The sequence below is a fragment of the Dasypus novemcinctus genome, chromosome 8 (genome assembly GCF_030445035.2).
Source record: "Dasypus novemcinctus isolate mDasNov1 chromosome 8, mDasNov1.1.hap2, whole genome shotgun sequence".
Taxonomy (NCBI): Eukaryota; Metazoa; Chordata; class Mammalia; order Cingulata; family Dasypodidae; genus Dasypus; species Dasypus novemcinctus.
Window position 1 is genome coordinate 36,687,802 of NC_080680.1, and position 13,302 is coordinate 36,701,103.

The 13,302-nt window shown below is 37.4% G+C and overlaps 1 protein-coding gene across 1 annotated transcript in view; it reads right to left on the reverse strand.

The window, feature by feature from the left end:
- Positions 1–1,776, reverse strand: part of TMC1 (transmembrane channel like 1) — a 133,640-nt gene extending 131,864 nt beyond the window's left edge. The window contains exon 1 of the mRNA XM_071216678.1: positions 1,631–1,776. The gene's annotated coding sequence lies outside the window, so the exon portion shown is untranslated. The remainder of the gene's footprint in view (positions 1–1,630) is intronic.
- Between the last annotated feature and the right edge of the window lie 11,526 nt (positions 1,777–13,302).

A 13,302-nucleotide genomic window follows, 5' to 3' on the forward strand; every position in this document is an offset into this window, starting at 1 on the left:
TAGGGCATGCAAAAATGTTATCACATAATATCAGCCATGGAATGTGAAAATAAATGTTCTTTTCTTCTGGGTGGACATACGCCTTCTGTTGTTGGCTGTAACTGCATCTGCACAGGACAAAGGTCTTTATGTCACCACTGAGAATTTGCAATAACGAAGGCAGACACTTCCACGAAGATATTCTATAATACATTCAACAATGGGTCATTTTCTTTTATTTACAATTAATGCCACCACCAAGCTTCTTCAGTCAAAGAAGAATACCCTAGGAAGGAATTTTAATGATATACAATTAGCCTTGGAGCAGGGTCTTTTCAGTGTGCATAGTATTGGAACAGCTGAGGACAAAGAGTAAATGCTGACACACAGCCTATTCTGCAACATGTATACCAAGTGTTTAAAAATCTGCACGATATAATATACAGATTTATAATGACTAATTCACTAGAACATGACTAAAGAACATTAATTAAATGAAGTGGAAAAAAATACTAAAGAAAAATATAAGCAAAATTTTAGGAAAGATCATACATTAAATAGGAACCGCAGAGTCAAATGTGCCAAACCAAGGAGGAAGGAAACAAATCAATTTTGTCTTATAACCAGTGGAAAGGAAAAGCAGTGCTGGAGTAATGGATCATTTTCTCTGGTAAAGGAAGGACAGTTATAAATGATCACTAAATACAACCTAAAAATCCTTAGTGGGAGACATCCCTGTGGTTGCAAAAGGAGAGCTCAAAGAAGAGCTATGATTTCTAAGAGATGGAATGGGGAGTGTTGCGGTTGTCGCCCCTTCCTTCCCTTTGAGCTGGCTTTCCAATAGTGGTGCTGGTCTGTGCTCAACAATCTCAACATTCCCATTAGGTGCCTTTTGTACTCAACACTGTTCCTTTGTCTGGCAATTGTTAGAGTTTAGGACTTCAATCAGTTAAGTCAGGGACATGGAACAGTCATTTTTGTAGCCATTGTGAAAATAATTGGTCTGTTCTTGATTCAAACCCTCAGCAAAGGCATCAGCAGCAGAATTTCGAACAAGAGATTAAACTCTCCATCAAGATCCTCAGACCAAGTTTTAACAGAGCATTATTTAGCCTGACAGGTAATTGTCAGCACTCGCCGGCACCTCCTTCAACTCAAAGCAATGCCATGGAATCAAGCTAAGAAACTCCTTGTTATGGATTGAATTGTGTCCTCCCAGAAAGACATATTCAAGTTCTAATCCCAAGTACTGTGAATGTGAACTCATTTGTAAAATCATTGTAAAGTATTATCAATGAAGAGGTGGCCAAACTGGATGGAACTGGACCCAAATCCAATGTGACAGGTGTCCTTATAAATAGAAGAAATTTGGACAGAGTAAATAGGACACAGACAGAGACAGAGGCAGAAATGAAATTATGCCAAGGATGCCATGGATTGTTGGACACCCACCCACCAGAAGCCAGGGAAGAGGCATGGAATGAATTCTTCCCTTTAAGACAAAGCACGGTCCTGACAAGACCTTGCTTTTGGATTTCGAGCCTCCAGAATCATGAGATAATAAATAACCTGTTGTTATTTTAAGTCAACTAGTCTGTACTTTGTTATAGCTATAATATCCCTCCAAGACAAAAGCCTGTGAAAGAAATACCTCAGACTGCAGGCTGCCTTTCCCTTCTCAGACAATTTCTGGATTGGCCTTTCGTCATCTCTTCTCTCAGCAATCCCTATCAGCTTATTCTCAATCATACGGCCCTCCTCATGCATTGGCTGCTTCTCAAAGCCCATTGATCATGTGCTTTAAATATAGCCTTTTCTCCTCGGGAGCGGTGGGAGGATAATGTAAGAAGAGGAGGGGGTGGTCCTGTTAAAATGTTGGAGGCAGCAAGTAAAACTGCACTGAAGTCTGCTTATTTAAGAGAGGAATATGCAAGAGGCACAGATGAACTCCTAGGCAACCCAGAGGCTCACTTCATGCAAATAGACCCAGTAATTAAAAATGGTAAAAGGAAACAACAGCAAAATGTCACATTTCAGAAACATTGGAGTCCTTCAGAACAGTAGATACTGTTCTGGGCTTACTTGCTTTCTTTATTTTTTCCTCTGAGCTTTCTTTTTAATTTATAGTGTTAAAAGTAGTTTATGGTTCTTCAGTATTACAGAGTGGCCAGGTGGCTATGAGAGTTGAATGGCATTGCTTGTTCCTTTGTCCCACATTCAGCTATTGAATTGATTTTTTTAGCACTGGATCATTACTTGGGAAACTGAAATTCATTTATTCAATTGGCACTTATTGAGCACCCACAAAGGGGTCAGTTACTGAACAAAATGTTCTAGGAAAAGATGTAAACTGGCAAAGAAAATACCATTGCTTTGCAGAAGACTTGATATTTGATGTAGAAGAATGACTTTATAACAAGGAGATCCAAGATAAGGTTTGATATTTTATCATCCAACTTAATAGAATTATGGCAGCAGCTTATTAGATATGTTTATTAGGCTCTTTTGCATGTTCATATTCAGGATTCCTTTTTGTGTGTGAAGAACCAGGGCTAACCAGCCCTAATGTCAATCTCAGCCCCTCTCATAACAAAGTGTCCCTTACCTCAGACTAAACTGCCCTGTGCAGTAGCAAGCAGATTTCCAAGTCTTAGTTAATGAATGTATGCCATCAGTGTGGGCTATGAATGTGGAGTAGAGAGAAAGAGAAGAATCAAAGATGACCCCAAGGTTTTAGGGCTGCGCAACTGGAAGGATGGAGTTGAAAGGAAAGGAGATGGGAAAGGCTGTAGGGAGAGTAGGTTAGATGGGGCAGGGATTGAAGATCAGGGGTTTAGTTGGACATGTTGGATTTAAGATGCCTATTAGACATCTGAGTGTGACGTTGAGTAGGCAGTTCGATATTTGAATCTGGACCTTAGAAGAAAGATCTGAACTAGAAATATAAATTTCAGGATTATTAGCATGTAGATGATATTTAAAGTCATGGGACCAGGTGAGACCAGTGGGAAAGCGGCTATAAACAGAGCAAAAAAAAAAAAAAAAAAAGGGAGACTCCAAAATTGAGAGGACAGGGAAAAGAAGAACAAACAGAAGAGACCAGAAACAAGCAATTATTGAGGTAGAAAAAAGATTGTGGAAGGCAAGTGATGTGCATCAAAGATGTCATAGGCTGCAAACTCAAATATGACAAGGACTGAAAAGTGATCATTGGATTTGGTTAATGTAGAGGTCAGTAATGACCTTAGCAGTGACAGGTTTATTGAAATGGTAAGGGTAAAAGTCTAAATTCAAATGACTTTCAGAGATAAAGAGGAGTGAGTAATAACAGAAAGGTTTTCTGCAAGTGATTTTGCTACAGAAAGGAACAAAAACTGGAGTGGTAGTTGGCAAGGGAAATGGGGTTCAAGAGAATACTCTTATATGCTAATGGGAAAGATCCAAAGAGAATGAGCTGTTGATGTAGGTTATGAAATAACTCCCCTTTACTACCATTCAAGCAACACAAATTAAGGCATGAATTCGTGCTATTGTTGTAGTTGTTGTTGGTTTGTTCTTGGTCTATGCTTCTGTAGCAGTTTGATATTATGGATGAATTCCAAAAAGAATATTGGGTTATGTTTCTAAACTGATCTTTTCCTCTGGGCATATTAGATAATATTGGATTCAGAGGTTTACCTGATTAAGTAATCAGGTATTACTTAATCAGGTAATACATGATTAATTACTTAATCAGGTAAACCTCTTGTGCCAGTAGGGCGTTGAGTCCCAACTGGACAGAATTGGAGGATTCTTGATGTTGGAGTTTTGATGCTGGAGTTTGATGCTGAAGCCTTCAGCTGGAGCTCAGGAAGTAAGCTCACAGAGGAAAGAGAAGCAAGCCCCAGTAAGACAGGACCCTGAACCTAGGAAGAAGCAAGCCCTGGGAAGAAAGGAACCCTGAACCCAGAGAGAAGTAAGACCCTGGAAAGGAGGAACCCAGGAAGCCTGAACCCTCACAGACATCAGCAGACATCTTGCTCCAACACATGAAAATAGACTTTGGTGAGAGAAGTAACTTATGCTTTATGGCCTGGTATCTATAAGCCCCTACCCCAAATAAATATCCTTTGTAAAAACCAACTGATTTCTGGTGTTTTTCATCAGCACCCATTTGACTGACTAATACAGCTTCCTTGACAGGGGTTTGCTAAGAGACTGAAACTTACTAATACACATTTTGTCCATGATATACCAATTCAAAATATGCAGTTAAAAGATGGCGGGAGGGGAGAACGGGGAGAAAAGAATAAGAAAAAGAGGAGTGGGGAAGAGTAAGGAAAGGAAGGGGAGAGTATAGCAAAGGAAGGGAAGTAAGGGAACAAAATATGGATGGGGATTACTGGAAAAGATAAGAAAAAAAGAAAAATATAAAGCTAAATATAAAGAAAAAAGTTAGTTGCATTTTTGTCTTTGCTATATATTAGGTATAAATTTCCATAATTAAATTATTCCATATTATAGAAACACCTCATGTTAATAAAAACTAGACTACCTTTAGCTATTTCTACTAGAAATATTTTTCTTTAACAAGAATCTCAAAATGAGGGGCTAGAAAATGTAGTCAAAATAAAGGTGGTTTTTTTGTAAAATGATGTATTCCAAAGTAAAAAATGCCTTGTTCTATAAAGAAGGAGAGTTATGAGCTCCTTAACATAAACTTTCTTCCCTCAAGGGGAAAAAAGAAAAGAAAGAGAAGGAAGATCATTGAAACAAAAAAAAAGCTATAATTGCTTTTGCGTCTTTAAAATACAGCATCCTTTTGAATAAAAGACATTGTGTGAATTTATGCTCTGAAAAATTCTAGGCCTGATACCATCCAGTAGCCTCTAAAAATGCTAATATTTGATTACAGTGATGATAATGATGATGATCAGATTATGATATAGAGAAAATAATATATATAGGAGCTATAGTAAAGAACAGCATTTAGATATTCTACTTTATGAAAAAACAAACAAACAAACAAACAAAGGTAAACCAATGCAAATGTCAAAAGGAGTGAGCATAGTTTGCCCCAAGATAGACTTTTTCAACAATGAGCGACCAGGACATTGTATTGTGTCACCAAACCACATTGAGGTATCATCTCTCCTGAAGACTATGGCCCAGCTTTCTACTTCCATTCATTTATGATAACACCATTGGTGGGAACAGAAGCCAATGTCCATGAAATCTAATAAAGATAACAGGTGTGATTCTTCTTCTTGTAGAATATCTACCCAGGACATTAAATCTGAGTCAGATGAACTCAGTCTCTCCCTTTATTTTTGCTTTTAGGTAAGGACAATAAGTTCATAAGATTTGAATTTACTAATCCCAAGTTATTCAAATAATGAACTTAAACATAATATTTTGGAAACCTTGAGTAAAGAGAAGAAATATTTAGTCCTTATATCAATCAAAAGACTTAATAAGACATTATTAACTATAAGACATTAAAAATTCTCAGGAGTGGGAAAAGCAGAATGAGATCATCTACACTTAAATAGATATTTTTGGGGAAAAAAAGACAGACCTAGGACTGTTATGACTTTTGTGTGTATCAGCCTCTTTGTTGTCACCCTTCATGCCAGTTTTTTTGTTTTTTTTTTTTCGCTTTTAAGAGGTACCAGGGATCGAAACTGGGACCTCATACATGGGAAACAGGCACTCAGCCACTGACCTACATCTGCTCCCCTTTCATACCAGTTTTTAGGAAAACCATGGGGCACATAGACTCAGAAACACCCTTTATGGAACCTGTATAATAAATCCCAGAAAGGCTGGTCATATTTTTAAACATTAAAATGTGTTGATGATACAAAATAGTTATTTTAAATCTCTGAGGTTAGAAAATTATAAAGAGAATAATAATTTTGGCTTTTGGCAAGTCTCACGGGCCCAAGAAAGGGAGGAGCAAAAAAATACAACTGTTACAGTAGCTGTTATCTTATGTTCATTTTTTGAGGCTGCAGGGTCCCTGAGGAGTAGAAAATAAATAGCTGCTAGTGTCTGCTTTATTAAAAACACAATATAAAATGCTGTAGTTGCCAAATAGAAAAGGATGAAGTCTGTGGAGAAACACATTTTAATGTGAGGTCCCAAAGAGAGGCTGGCTAACCCCCAGGAAGAATGGAAAGAAAGGAAAGAAAGAAAAAAAAAAGGAAAGAAAGAAAATGCGCTAAAAAAACTGATCCCCATTTGATCCTTTTACAATGGAAATAAGTCTCTTTTATATATATAAGGAGGAGGGGATGGAGCAACATAGGTACATTTTTCTTGCACTTCTTCCTTCTGCTTTTATTGTACATGAAATTAAAATTAAACACAGGCTGAGCGAAGTAGGTAGCAGGTATGTTTCCAAATTCTACCACCCCTGAGGTGGAAAAGCAAATATGAAATGCTGAAACATAATTCTTCAAATGGGGAATTACATGATTACATGTTGGAGTATTTGTGAAAAACTACAATTAGGTATTTCATGACACCATTGGTCTATAGAAAGAACAAAAGCAGCTCTTATTCTGAGGTTTGGAGCATTGGCTTTTTAAAAAAAAAAACTATACATATTAAAGAAATAATGAGCTATTTACAAAGACATTTAGGGACCTCTCTGTGGTTGCACAAATATAAGTGGTGAGTCTTGCCTTTTCTTTGTATTTAGATAATATTTTGAGGGAGGGGACATTTCTTATTTAACCATGCTGTCAAAATACATATTCAGAGCGTGTGCTGTGCTCTCACATTGCAATTACCACCATAAAGGGCAACCACTGTAAATAAGTGTGGTGACATGAAAGTACATTCTCTCGTGTAGCTAAAACCTTTTATATTAATACGATACCAAAATAACAACCAGATGAAATTATGACCATGTATTATAAACCCTTGGCAGCTATGTTTATATCTTTAGTGTGCTTAGAAGAAAAAGGAATATTTCTAGCCTTCATAGCGCTTCTGCAATATTCCAAATCACAGAGAAGAATGATTGTCAGGATTCATAGGTAAACAAACAAATGGAAGCTAGCAAACAAACAACCCTGAAGAAATGTGCACAGCTGAGATGATTGTTCCAGAGCATAAAGGTTTGTGGAGCAAGGCTGCCTGAAGTCCGCACACTTTCGCCTTCTTTTGTTCACTTTGAAGATACTAATCACTTCTAATTAGCATACATTAGCAAATGTTAATGTGTCTTCTAAAGAACAAAGGTGGTGGGGGCAAGGTAGGGCCAGGACGAAGGCTGGATAGAGAGGGGAGCATGGCAATACTGTTCCAGAAGACCAGGGCAGAAAGAAAGAAAATGGGAGCCCTAAATGACTTCGTTTTGTAGTTTCCTGGAATTTGGAAGACTTGTATTCTTGACAAAATTTAAGTGTGAAGACTGAAATGATTTAGTTTATAATTTTTTCTTGAAAAAAAGCAAGTTTTTTACTAAAAGCAGTTTTTTTTTTCAACTTTTTAGGTGTTTTGGGAAAATCATGTTTTGTGGGGTTTGCTGCTCAACTAAGGATTAGTTAATACAGTTTCCAGTTAATGAAAAGAAATTCTGCATTCTAGGTATCCTCATGAGTTTATAGAATTGTGACTCGGCCCCCATCCCAAGCTTTTTCTCCACAGACTCAACTTACAATAGTCAGTAAGATTAAACCTATAATTTTTATATCGTCTATAATTTTATTAAAATAGTTCATACAGAATGTGATATGTGTGTGTTAGTTTATATCCTAGGAGTCGCTAGTCAACATTTGAGTACCCTAGCTAGTAATACACAATGCTAGAATGGATATTTAATATCTGAAAGATGCTAGCCAAAAAGCATTTCAGTCATCTCTATCTCAGAATAACACCAGATGGTTTGTTAATTGGAGTAATACTTATTAAAAGTAAATATCATGAAATTATTTCATGATCAAGGTATATGGATTGGCTAGAAATACTATGCCTGCACCCTGTCCTTATAAGCAAAATGTCAGAGAAGCTACTTGGCTCCAGGCTTCTCCATTTGGAGTGGAGCTCTAGGCCAAGGAGTCCCAAAGGGTCTTGGTGCTTAATGGAGTATTTTGTTATCTAACTTCAAGGTTACCTGAGTCCTGCCCCTAAATTATAATCACAGTTGCCTCTTAGTTTCACATTTATGTAAGGAACTGTCCAAGTATCCAAAAGGAATGCAATCCAGTTTACAGAACTGGGTGTGGATGCATAAAAGATTTGTTTGTAAGGTAAAATTTGGCCTGAGTCTTGATTTTTCTGGTATTATCATCTGAGGTGAGATTGTACAGAAGGGAACCTATAGCCTATTTGAGCTATAGGACTACTCTAACTATTTGAAGTCAAAGACACCTATCCAATAAAAAAAAAAAAAGACTAGCCATTGCAAATAGCCCAATAGACTCAGGCCACTTTTGCCACAATAATTGGAATGGCAATGGTTTTCACTGTGTGTTTTACATGTGCTATTTATTTAATCCAAATGGAAACCTTATGAAATAGGCTTTATTATTCCCATTTTCCAAATGAGGAATCTGAGAACCAGAGAGGATAAGTAGAGAGATAGCCTCAGCCACACAACTAGTAAATTACAGATCTCAAATCCATCACCAAGCCTATTGATTTTACATCCTAAATATCCCTCGCATCTATCTGTTTCCCTCAGTCACCGCTGCCAACACCACAGAATAGCTACCATCACCTCTTTCCAAGAGTAGTAAACTAGTCACTCCGGCCCCATCCAGTCCATTCTCCAAGCTGCAGCTATTGCATAGTCATGGAAGTAATAGTGCATTCACTTGTGGTTGTTGTTGCTTTATTTTGGGGGGAGAGGAGGTAAACTACAAACTTTCAGGTATACTACAAACTTTCACATCTCACTGCCTTTTCACAACAGCCAATAGAGTAAATACTGTCATCCTCATTTTTTTCAGATGACTTGGTAGAAGGATTGAAAAATAAAATAAAATAAAAAACACAGTAGAACTTTTTAAAAAAAGATTTATTTGTTTATTTTTCTTTCCCCTTCTCCCTTCCCCTCCCCTTGCCCTGCTGTTTTTGCTTTCTGTGTCCATTCACCGTGTGATGTTCTGTATCTATTTCTCTTTTTGTCTTCTCATTTTTTCTCCGCTAGGATTCACCAAGATTCGATTCTGGGGACCTCTGATGTGGAAAGAGTTTCCTTGTCAGTAGTGCCACCTCATTCCTGGTTTCTGCTGCACTTCACCTTGACTTGCCCCTTCGTCTCTCTTTTTTTTTGTTGCATCATCATCGTGCCACGTAACTCACTATGCGGGCACTCAGCTCACTGCATGGGCACTGGCTCGCCACACGGGCACTCGCACAGGCACTTGGCTGGCCATGCAGGCACTCGCATGGGAACTCAGCTCACCGCGTGGGCACTCAGCTCACTATGTGGGCACTGGCTTGCTGCACTCTCTTCTTTCTCACCAGGAGGCCCCAGGGATCAAACCCAGTCCTCCTATATGTAGGCGGAAGCTCTATCACTTGATCCACATTTGTTTCCCCACCGTAGAACTTTTATATTCACAAGGAAGTATAAGTTTATCAAGAATCACCAAAATCACTATCCATAATAGAATGTCTTAAGAGTAAATCAGTTAGTAGAAGTTTCTCCAGGAATACTATGTATTGTATTTTGTACAAACAACAAATGTTTTATTTAAATGAAACCAGAAAGGCAACAGGGACAAGAAGAAATTAGATGTAATAGTGACAGAGAGCGGTGATCCACAGACCTGGGCAAATTTCTGGGGTCAGGAAACAGATCTAGAGAGAAAGATAGCCATAAGGGGGGAGGAGAAAGATAATTACATTTACCATTTGTTAGAGGTTTCCTTTCGCTAGGTTTGCAATAATTAACAAGCTGTGACTCAGTTCCCCTGACATGCATCGAGGAAAGACAAGGCCCCCCCCAATAAGCCTATGTGCTTAAAAGCATGGCATGTCCCTAAAAGCATGTGGAAATGGAGTAAAAGGAGATAGAGACCTTAACTCCCTGCAGATCAAAGCACCACCTGCTCCTCTAGCAATCCAAGATATGTAACTCCCTAACCCACTACCCTCTAGCCATACAAGGGAAAATGTTCACCTCCAGAGCTTCCTATTGGTCCCTGCACCTCACCCGACCCTCAACCCCCTCCCACTGATTATCATTTCCCCGCCTAGGAATATACCATACAAATTCAAATCTCTCCTTTCCAGAAGTGGGATGAAGTCTCTCTTCAGACCCCCTCCATTGGGAGAGCTTCTCAATAAACTGTCAGCCTACAATCAGTCTCTGTGTCCCAGTGAGCACCCCCTTTTCTGCAACACCATTTCATGCTGAACATAATGAGATCTTAAATACAAGGGAAAAAATAAAAACTCATTTGTTGCAATTAAAAGGTGATTTTAAATATAAGACAAAAATGGGAGTCATGCATTGGTCTAAGTACACTTGAGTAGCAGTGGCAAAATGAAAGACTTTGGGTCAAATACATTGGCAGCTTGAAAAATAGAAGAACATTGAAATATATTGGTTTGTAAAGGAAAGAAAATGTAAAAAAACTATGTAACTAAAGAGTCCTTTTTAGTGGGATGGGAGGTGGGAACATTACAGACAAACACTAATAAATGATCTATCCCAACACATAATTATTGCCTCACATAAATTCTATGGGTAATATTATTGGGAAAAGTGAAAGAATTGATGTGCATGACTCCTTGACCATTTTCTGGAATCATTTCAGCCATGGTTATTAAATATTTTACATGAAGATTACAATCAAAGATTTCTAATTATCTTACTTTCTGAAGAATATCAGGATCAAAAGAGGTCAAACCATGCATCTCACAAAACAGGTCAAACCAATTCCAGTGTGAAATTGAGAACTAAAAAACAGAATAGAATATCTGCTATAAGAAAGAAATTGAGAACATATTTAGCATATAAAATTTTTTTATGAAGAATAACAATTTTTTGTTGTAAAAAGAGATCTCAGTAACAATGAAATACTAAAAGCTGGTCACTGTCATAAGAAGAAAAAAGTAACAGGAATTTCCTTACACATTTGTTTGATTTTTTCTGAAAATTACAAGTTTCACTGCAACGTACTGCCAATTCTCATTTGTGTTTGAATTATTCATCGTATAGATTATCCAAGGAAATTTTAAAATGTTATTGGCTTTCCTTTAATATTTAAATATATATCTGGGTTGCTTTTATCTTCAGGCAAATATATTCTCAAGGAATGTAAACACATTTGAACTATTTAAGTACATAATTAGGAAAATAAATTTACATTTAGGAATTGTGTCCTAAAGTAAAATATTGCTTTACATCATCGTTTCCCTTAAAAAACACACACCCACAACTGACTACACTGGTGTTTAAAATGAACAAATTCTACTACTTATGGACAGAGAAAAGATGTAACTAAATTATTTCAAGCCTAAAGCAAAGTAAACTATTTCAGGGCAAATAATGACATCTAGTACTTAAGAAGCGGTTTTACATCTTCAAAGTGCTAAAGAAACAACTATTCAAGAAAAACTTCGGGCCTATCTACAAAGTTCTAACTGACTTGAAGTACTAAAATATAAAGAATGCGGGACACAAAACAATTTAAATTTAAAAGACCCCCATTACTATAAAGTATATCTTAACTATATTTTGCAAAGTGGTTGAATAACTAGTTTAGGACCAAGTTAATAACATAAAACTCACCTATCAGTCCACATTTCTTTTCAAACTAGTCTGAACACATGTATTTCATAAAACTTCCTCCACAATGCATGTGTTACATACATCTTGTTGAATCCATATTTTGTATAATTTTTTATCATCCATATTCATTGCCATGGTCATAATACACAGCAAGTAGAAATTATCCTTTATACCAAATCCTTGATATTTTATATTCTCTGCAAACCAAAAGCTGATTATGAGTTATATTTTATTTCTGTTAAATATAGGTGCATGTTCATTAAGACATCTTTTTTTATTTAATTTATTTTTTTTATTATTGATTCTGTAAAAATATTACATTAAAAAAAATATACGAGGACCCATTCAACCCCACCACCCCCACCCCACCACTCCCCCCCCCCCAGCAACACTCATTCCCATCATCATGACACATCCATTGCATTTGGTAAGTACATCTCTGGGCACCTCTGCACCTCATGGTCAATGGTCCACATCATGGCCCATACTCTCCCCCATTCCATCCAGTGGGCCCTGTGAGGATTTACAATGTCCAGTGATTGCCCCTGAAGCACCATCCAGGGCAGCTCCAAGTCCCAAAGACGCCTCCACATCTCGTCTCTTCCTGCCATTCCCCATACCCATTAGCCACGATGTCCACTTTTCCCACTCCAGTGCCACCTTTTCTCTGTGGACATTGGATTGGTTGTGTCCATTGCACCTCTATGTCAAGAGGAGGCTCAGATTCCACGTGGATACTGGATGCAATCCTCCCGCTCTCAGTTGTAGGCACTCTAGGCTCCATGGTGTGGTGGTTGTCCTTCTTTAAGACATGTTAACTCCATCTTTGTACTATAAGATAGTGGTGTGATTTACTTTGGCCATTTAAGTAAGATAAATACTATCTTAGTATTTCTATTATGATTAAATACCTCTTTTGTCAAACCTTTACCCTGAGTTTTGAGTACTCAGTATACAAACTGTAAAACTGAGTATACAAACTGTAAAACTGAAAATATTCCAGAATACATTAGCTAATACTGATGTCCTTACAATACTCTGCTTTTTCTCCCCATTAACAATGTGTTTGAAAGTACCTCCTCATCAGCACAGGAGAAACAGGAGTAGTCTAGGGGAATATCCAAATAGGAAAACAGGAAATTTCCTGTCTAAAAACTTTGTTTTAAAACTTCAAAATAATACATTCCAAATATATTTGTGCTTGTTTTAGGATAAAAGTACTCTTTTCCAAATCTTTTCAGTAAAACTGAGATGACATGAAAATGCAGCATTTTCATCCTACAACTTTTATTATGTTATCCTGTGGAACCCCATAAGCCCTGGCTTGATAAACACCGCATTATTAATCTATGGTTTCAACTGTATGGAATTCTAAACCTTGCTTCGGAAATCATATAAAGGACTTTTTTTTAAGGTAAATGTGTTGGTTAGGCTAATGTGTCAACTTGGCCAGGTAATGATGCCCCGTTGTTTGGTCAAGCAAGCACTGGGCTAATTGTAATACAAAGACATTTATGGACTTCAGTCATCAGTGAATTTACTGCATAGATGGCTGACTACATCTACAATCAACCAGGGAGATTGCC